This window comes from Brachyistius frenatus, unplaced genomic scaffold, assembly GCF_029030835.1.
Source record: "Brachyistius frenatus isolate BFR_SWC_R1_liver_20210118 unplaced genomic scaffold, ASM2903083v1 Contig_14, whole genome shotgun sequence".
Lineage (NCBI taxonomy): Eukaryota > Metazoa > Chordata > Actinopteri > Embiotocidae > Brachyistius > Brachyistius frenatus.
The window spans coordinates 5,097,501-5,106,810 of NW_027210613.1; the positions used below are offsets into that span (position 1 = coordinate 5,097,501).

At 39.4% G+C, this 9,310-nt stretch overlaps 1 protein-coding gene across 4 annotated transcripts in view; it reads right to left on the reverse strand.

Annotated features, from left to right (window-relative positions):
• The window catches only part of LOC138617886 (protein tyrosine phosphatase type IVA 3), a 9,833-nt gene extending 5,789 nt beyond the window's left edge, over positions 1-4,044 (reverse strand). Inside the window, exons 1-2 of one of the 4 annotated variants that reach the window (XM_069693228.1) lie at positions 3,951-4,044; positions 1-336 (exon numbers count right to left, since the gene is read on the reverse strand). The exon at positions 1-336 is cut by the window's left edge and continues 104 nt beyond it. The gene's annotated coding sequence lies outside the window, so the exon portion shown is untranslated. The other 3 variants (XM_069693227.1, XM_069693229.1, XM_069693230.1) reach the window with 3 other exon arrangements.
• Positions 4,045-9,310: the final 5,266 nt, after the last annotated feature.

Here is a 9,310-nt window from a genome sequence, read left to right on the forward strand (position 1 = left end):
CCAGTTCTGATGTCTTGTTGTCTTGATTGTTTTTCCATCAGTATAGTCCAGGAGGCTACAGTTTTGTCTTTGTTTTTTTCTCTGATTGTCTTTGATTCTGTCCTTCTTCGTCTCTTTCAGTAGCTTTCTCTTTCCTTCTCTCACCAGTTAGCTTCCAGTGTCAAGGCGCCGCCTGTTAACCCATGAGCTGGCAGGTTCAGTGGGCAAAGGTCAGTGGTCTTTCAGGGTTCAAGGCCCCAGGACTGAATGGTGGAGCATCATCCCAGAAAGGGTCTAAATGTGTTGAGCGTGGCAGTAGTCACCACTCCGCCGCACAAACTCCATCAACCAGTGATTCTAAAGTACAAAACAGTACAACAAAACAAAGTTAAACATTCAACCTCCAGTGTTCAGGCTCTGTATTAGCCAAATCAGACTATTATATCACCAAATATACAAATTACAGTCATCATTTCATTGAAAAGGCTAACTGGGGACCATCTGACTGACTAATGAACACAGATAAACAGACACACACATGCCCTCATTCAGTGGACAAAGGTCAGTGGTCTTTCATGACTGAATGGTAGAGCATCATCCCAGAAAGGGTCTAAAACTCACAAACTCCATCCGCATACACATATAAATGCCCTCATTCAAGCCAAGTCATCTTAAAGCACTTATCATTCGTAAAGTCCTTACAACAGAACCGTACAACATTATAGAGAGGAACCCAGCAATTCAATTCCGACATTAGCGATATCTGGAAATTAAATAGCCCTTTTAACAGTAAGAAAACCTCAGTTAAGGTGTCCCAGAATGAAAATAGAAAACCTATGAATTAGCATGATAGGTCCCCTTAAAAGTTAAAATCGCAGAGATCTGTTTTGTTTTGGACCTCACTTCCAAGACATCCCAACAGTGTCACCTGTGTCAGAGTGAGTTGAAGATCAGTTAAGTTAGCTCCGCCTACCCTCCCTGGCAGTACAACCACTGCTGGCTGATGGAAACACGTCACTATTTCTGCGTCACAGACACTCAGCTCGGTCAGTTCATGATACTGCAAATACTTTTACCAATGTCATACAGGCTAAATCTCCGTTATTATAAATAGGAACTTAACAAAAAAATTTTTTTAAATTAAAATCTTTGAGATGACTACTTTAAATGAGAAAAGTCCTCTAAAAGATTATGATTATTCCCCATATTCCCCCCTCTATAAATATAATTCAACCCATCACTGTCCCCCTGTCTTTTTTTTTTTTCACAATATTAACCATTTCCCACAAGAAAGTCACCAAGCGGTCACATATTGTCTCCAAAATGAACAGCCTCTCCACTTCCAGTCCGTCAGATATAAATGAGGAACCAGCAGGTCTTGGGCAAATAATAAAACATGACACTGAATCTTCAAACTACTACTGCAAGGTTGCAGATATAGGACTTTAAAATGGAAAGGAGGTCTCCCACCACAGCTCTGAACAGTCACTCTGATCTAAAGACACATGAGTCTTTGTAGGGGAATTAATGTTATGTCTTGAGGGGTTCTGTTCAGTATAAAACATGTATAAACTTGTGAAAACAAATTTCCCTTGGTTACAACTAAGATTATCTATCTATACAAAGGTGGGCAAGAGGTGACAGAAACATCCTGAGCTAGAAAATCTAATATATCTGTACAATTAAATTCGGTCAAAAGAACAAATGTTAGCAAAGTTGGAAAAATGATGTCTATTTCACCATGTCTCTGTGGACTTGGCATCAATGTCTACAGGGTATTTAGCTCTGGCCCAGCAGGGACAAGGCAAAACAAATTTGTTTTGTGAATTTGTAGAGGATTTGAGAAAGCTTGTTTTGCAATATTTTGACTTTAAAACGACTTGAACCTCACTGTTGGTTCAATATACCGTATTGGAGAAAATGTCCTCTGTTCATTGCACACAAAGTTGTGAGAGCATGAGGTATGGGCACTGCTTGGACTCTATTGTGTAATTTCCTCTAAACTACATTGTACTATGTTACTGATGGAAAGAAAAGATTTGTCTCTTCCTCTTGTCTGCATTGTAGCTACGGAAAGTCTCTTGTCAAGTAGGCTCCAAAAATTCTCTTCGGATTTCTCTCTTATTTGCAAGTGATTCCTTTTATACTTTCCGCATCTAATTATACCACTATAATTCTAAATCTTTCTTGAGAGAGATTTAATACACAGTAGTTTTTGCACATTGACAGAGGGTGAGAATAGTCTCGGAAGAAGGACTGAGGGAAGTAAAGAGGAAGGTGGTTAAAGATGTAACCCTCCACCGACCCACGTACCCAAACCCTCACCTTTCAGAGAAAGCCAAAAGCAGAAAGGTAATCTGTGTAATCTATGGTCACCTCCTCAACTCGGCTCTGACTATACAGACACACACACACACACATACATTTATAATCACACACAGATTTACTCACTCCCTCTTCCAGAAGAGTGTAGTCTGTTGTTGACAATCTATAATTAGGAATTTATCCTTTGTCCTCACTAATCGGGATAGAGGTCGATTATTTTACACTGAGTCCATTCAAAATTCTGAAACAACATTTATTTGACTTGGATCCCCTTTGTGGCACAAGCACAACAAAATCACAACTGGGACACGTGAAAAAAAAAAAGAAAAAAAAAAAGGTTTTAAAGCTACATAGCAAACACTGTCACAGACAAGACAGCGATGAATTTGATGAAACTTTCTCGAAAGCTTCTGAACATGAATCAAATAAAATTCGAACTCTTCACAGTCACTTTCGGTATTTAGCTGACACGTAAAGCAGAGTGACTTGATACAAAAACAACAAACAAAAGCGTAAACAAGCAGGTAAACAACTAGACTGTAATTCCATTTAAAACAGTAAAGCCAATCTTCACTGCTACAGTTTGGTTTGTGCAAATAAGTGTGTTCCCAAGCTGGCTGCCTTGCTGTGTCCCAGTCAGAGGCTGGGTCAGGACCCAAAGAAGTTAAAAATGGATCTCAATATTATGTTGGAGCCGCGTTATGGTTTCCAAAGTTTTCTGCAGTGCCTGCAATACAAGGCTGAATGAGACATAGTAAACTGGTGGGGTTAAGAATGAGGTTTGTTAGTAGTAGCCTCAAACAAGATCAGTTCTACAACCTCTACTGACTTCTAGTTAACACCTAAAGAAGAGGTTTATTGTGACAGATTCAGTCACATTAGTTTTGCTGTTTCTGAGAGACATACTTTTCTTCTTACCTCAGTGGACACCTTGGCTGCTGAACAGGGAAATCCATAAAGCACTGACTGGCAGTTACACCAAAGTCCCTCAGAAGCAGCAGCCCCACAGCAGTTTGAGTGCTGACACACAACCAGCTGACTGCCTGTTATAGTAAAACCCTGTAGACACTGAATACCTGCAGCTGTATTTATAGCTCTATCTATACTAGTGGCTGATTGTATGACACATCATATTTTTGTGGAAAGAACGGCCTGCTCCAATAAAGCTCTTAGCTTCATAACTATCTCTGGCAGTGCTATACTTTGGAAATAAATGTTTATGTAATTATTTCTAATGCTCTACCATCCCTATCTGGCATAATGTTGATGAAAGTTGCGAAACTTGCAGAGTTCCACACTTCTGGTTGTGTGACAGCGTAACGAAATACTATTTTATTATTCTATTTTTCTTCTGGAACTAACAGAAAAAAAAAACAATCTGTAAAGTGCTTGTCCTTACCGCTTAGCTGTTCAATGTCATCTCCAAGCACAGGCTAAACATCGGTTCTTCAACTTCTTTGTCACAGTAAAGTCAACCTGCGTTAAGTCTTTTTCTGCTACAACACCCTGAAATGTCTGGTAGCCAAGTGCAACAACCTGTTGCTCTGCCCTACTATAACACTAAACTGTCCACCTCTCCTTGTCCCTTCTGGCCTGCTCAGTGACCACTGTGATGTACTACTGCATGTGCCATTTCATAGCTTTACCTTGCAGTGCAGTGTGCTGGGCTGAGGATCTGCTGTGAGCTGGTCTAATCAGGCTGAGCAGCCAGATGACCATGACAGCCCTGTCACCAGCAGAACACTCTACATATAATGCTCTTAGTGAGAGAGAGAGAGAGAGAGAGAGAGAGAGAGAGGGAGGGAGGAGAAGAGCCTCACCCCCCCCCCTCTACCCCTCTTCTATTTCCACTCCTTCATCCACTATACTCTTTCCCCTCTTCCAGTGGGCACTTGGTGGGTAATGAAGGAGTGCTCTCCTCCTCCTCCTCCTCCTCCACACCCTCTCAATACTCAAAGATGTCCACAGTCTTACTTATGGTACAGTGACACAATTAATTGAGGAGCAGTGTTTTCAGTTGATGCTCCCTCTCAATTATAACAAGTTTGTAAAATAATTGGTCTCCTATTCGCTGCAGTGGCATGCTTGTCTGGACTTTCCCTTGTTTTCCCTTCCTCACACTCCTCCCCTTCTATCCTATCTCTCTGAACCATCTAAAAATAGATGCTCCTTTGAGCTCCCAGACAGATTGAACAAGTCAACCTGTTGAGTCTCTGTTCCTGGAATTAACTTTCTCCTTAAGCCTTCTTTCTATAGCTGAAGTCATTTTCAGTGTATATCAAGTTTTCTCAGAGCTGGAGCCTTTTTCAATATATTATGGCTATAAGTGTTGAACAACTCTATCATAGCCAACTATTATCCCACTTCTGATAACCCACCATCTTTCTTATTCTTGATAACAAACATGCATATAGCCATAAGCAGATTCCAAATACAAAGAGACTAAGCTTGTATTTGGACAAACAAAGATAGATATCTGACTGACAAAACAGAAACAACAAACAAACTAGTCTTTTTTTCCTCCAAATTGATGCCAAAACATGCTAACATTGATAACATTGTATGAGATTGGACACACTTGTCAAGAATGAGTTTGTGATTCAGCATAAAATCGCTAGGGGCGCACCACATTTTTTTTTTAATGTTCTTAATAGATGCTTACAGTTGGTCACTGCTTAAATTTCACCATTTTGGTTATAGTCATACCGTGTATGTTCCAGGACCAGAACATAATTGGTGATCAGCCACATGGTGTCGCCCCACTAAGGTTTAGATATTTATGTTTTTTTTATTGCACCAAATATTATGTATTTTTATTGTATGTATAAATATGTATTGTTTTGTACATTTTAGAGGCCCTCAGAGTTTTCTTTAGAGAATAAGTCCCCATGTAAATTAAAGGGGGTGCTTTAGTAAACACAAATGTGTCTTGTTAAATAACTCATTTTAATGCAATAACACATCATTCTGAAGTAATTTATTTTTATGTATTTTTATTTATTTTTTGTCTTTATTCTATAGAACTACATTTGCTGATATAGGCCCCAACCCCCTTTCCTTGATTTTTTTTTCTTTTTTTTTTCGAGAAAATCCCTCTTCAAACCTCTCTTTTTCAAAGTAGTCCCTGTTGTTTTTACTCAGGGGTGCTTTCTCTAGGATGGGTGTAACTTTAGATCTGACTTGTGACATGGCTTCAAGTCAGAATTTGTAATTGCTTGCAATTCTAGTTGTTGTAATTGTTTCCCAAACCTATATACATTTCCTCTCAAGGCTTCTTCTATCTGATTCTCCTGAGGACCTGCCAGCCCCAGTGTGACCATCTGTTTTGACTCTACAAAGTGGCCTAAACATGGTAGCTGCAATGGTTTCTGGAAATGTGAGCTGACATTCAGTAGGTCAGTCCTCAGCTGGGAGTCTTGTGCTTTTTGAGGAGCCTAAAGGACACTGTGGGTGTGGCGGTGGCCTCTCTCCCAGTTTCATTAAAGCACTAGCGTGCAAAGACTGCAGCCCTAAATCCTTTTACCACAGCGACAGAAAGGCCAAAGAAGTGTTCATGCCTTGTTTTTATGAACCCAACACTGCTGACAGTAAAAATCATGGCAAAAAGGAATAAGTATGCTGAGGGTTGCTTGAGAATTGTTTATTGTTCCAGCATTGAGGACGATTGGGAGCAGCTCACTGTGTTTAAATTCAAGGCATTCATTTATGAATAAATATGCATTTTATAGCATTATAGTCATGGAAAGTGACAGACACCGTTGCCCAAAAAAAAGTTGAAAAGCCTGTTTAGGAAAGAAAAATTTAAATTTTAGATGAATGAATATCCCTAACATTTCCATCTTTTGTAAGAGTTGCTTGAGTAATTGTTGTTGTACTAGACCCTTCTTGGTATGCTATTCCTGGCATTATGCAATGGCTGGGTTCTATTTAAACATCCTGTTGCACCTATGGAGGAGCTCTAATCTGGCTAAAGAGCCTCTGGTCTCACTCTGTTATATATGCATCTGATGAATACAAACATACTTTCCAACAAAAAAATTTTTATGAAATTATGAGCCAATTTAACAGTGTTATGGATGACTACAACTACTTTTGGTACTTCTACAACAACTGCTACTACAACCACAGATCAGATTACAACTAACTGACACGAGTAGATGCCTTTCATATTTATAGCTGGTATTTCAGTGTAAAAACCCATGTTTATCTACAAACACCTCTTGACTACTGACTTTCCAATCAAGTTTGCCTCTGAATCCTTCATTCATGATGAATGACTGAAGTAGGACTGCAGGTGATCTTAACATTTACGCTGATTTAACATGTTGATACACTGTATACAATTACACAGAGTGTCCTATCTTGAAGTAGTTTGTAATTCTGTCCCCGGGCGCACTACTCATGCAGCTGTGTGAAATACTATGTAATTCCCTGAGCAACTAAGAAGAAACTGGAGATGAAAAGGAAGCTTAGTTTCTCCTATGAGCTATATCTTCTGAACTGTGTGTTTTACACACAACATGTGTTAATGACTTGGACAATGATCAAATGAATAATCACACCATGCTGATGCTTTAATCTATGTTAAGCGGCTTCCTCTATGAACTGCGCCAGTATTTTCAAAATCATATCAATTATATGGGTAAACGAAAGATTATGTGCAAACAGTACAATATCAGTTTACTTCACAATATAATTGTGTTTAGATTTATAATTTGGTAATAATTAACATGAAAGGTCCTCCTCAGACCAATTAAGTTGTTGTTTACATCCATATCTGTCATAAGATCATCAAAACCAATTCAGTTAATTCATTAATTAAAGTGAATATTTGCCCCAAATTTTAAGAAGGTCCCTGTAGGTGTTCTTGAGATATCACTTTCGCAAGAATGAAATAAATGTGAGGTTGACCTTGACCTATGACCTTTGACCACCAAAATCAAAGCAGTTCATTACTATGGCATATGGAACATTTGTAAGATATTTGAAGAAATTCCCTGCAGGCGTCCTTGAATGTGATGTGACAATGACCTTAACCTCCAAAATGTTGTCACTTCATTGTTAGTACAAAACGAAATTTCTTCCACTCTTTCTTGAGATTTGGCGCCCACGAGAATGGAATCAACGGATGAGAGGGACGTGAGGTCACAGTGACCTTGAACCTTGACCTTTACCCACAAAACTGTATTCAGGTATCATTGAGTCTTGAAGGTTTTGAGCCAAAAATGTTGGAAATCACTAAGATATTGGATCTTTAATGTTCTTGCTTTCAGAAAACTGTCACAAATTTTAAACCTGAACTCTGAATGCACAACTTGACTGTTAAAAAAAAAAAAAGGGTCATGAGAAGGGCCAGTGTGTTTTTGCACGTAAACACTCGCACACTCCTTTCAGAAGAACTCACACACATACACGTACACACACAAGCACACACACACACACACACACACACACACACACACACACACACACACACACACACACACACACACACACACACACACACACACACACACACACACACACACACACACACACACACACACAGTCAAGCATGGTGGCAGGCAGCAGCAGCTGCTGTGTGTATTATTAGAATGTTGTGAAAGCTGAGAGTCAGACTGCAGGACATCTACCTGCAGCCTGAAGAGTTACTATGGCCACCGCTCGTCAGAATGACAATACAACTACGCTATCTTATTTACGTATATGTATGTAAGCCCGGTGCCCTGAAGTGAAGAGATTTAGAGAGTGAAGAAAGGAACTGAAGAGGATACTTGTAGCTCAACGATCACTTCACCATATGCTGTGATTTCTCTCCTTTGAAAACTCATTTTCCATCTCACCGTCTTTCCCTTCTGTTTTGGAGCAAATCCAAAATAATTTGTAAAAGTCATACAGCAAAAATAAAAGTGCATCAACAAACATAAATAATATGATACTGATATATAAATGAATTAGCGATTTAAAGGTTCACCAGGTGAAAAACAAGGAGTTTTCTGACCTTCCTTATTCTGCCATTTGACCAATGGCATCCAGAAAGTTGACATGAAACTCCATCTAGTGGACTCCAATGGGAAGTGGCTAACACTGCAAACCAATGTAGTGCTTGGCAACAGCAGGAAGACAATTTTTTTTTAAGTGTTATGTTCTCCTCCTCAGTTTTTGGAATCATATTATTATTTGAATTTTGAACTGGTGCTTGCCACCAAATGAGAGCTGGCCTATATGTAATGCTACCATGACACAGTAGTCCTAAATGATGGTGTGAAGGTTAATGTCGCAACTCTGCTGACTATAGGACAAGGTTTGAGTCCATGGTTGAATGTATTTTATTTGTTACAGTTGTTCTGGGATCTTGGAAATGGCTGATATTCCAGCTACCATAATTCATTTTTGTAGAAATATTATGAGCGGGGAGAGAGACAGTTTTGTTTGATAAACTGTTTTCATATTGGTCAAGACTAGTTTAATATTAATATTTCTGACCCTCTATTTCGCACAGACACTCTGAAATTAAAACACTTTCTATAAACAAGAAAAACTCTTATTCATGCTGCTGCTTAACGTGACGTCACTGTTGGCAAATCTCTTTGAACAATGAGTGACATACTTGCAGAAAATTATCAAAGCATCAAACAACACATCGAACAGAATATGGGACAGTCAACGGTGAAATAGGCTAGCAGGCCAGAGCTTAGACAGGGTTCCGATGATGTTATTATGGCTTTGACTGACGTGAGGCTGAATAAGACCCATCTGCTCTTCAGCCACCACTAAATGGATTAAACGCATTGCACACGCAGCTCTCGTCTCATGTATGCTTAAAGCTGTGGCGTCATTATGTCTTAAAGAAGGTGCTCACTGTGTAGTCTGTTGTGTTTTCGCTCAGGCAGCTGCCATTGTATGCAATGTAGTCCAACTACGACTGCTGAGTCCGCTGTTACGTGTTTTAAAGTTATTGACCTGGATACCAGTGACTCAGCTTTAATGACGGTCTGCTTCATGC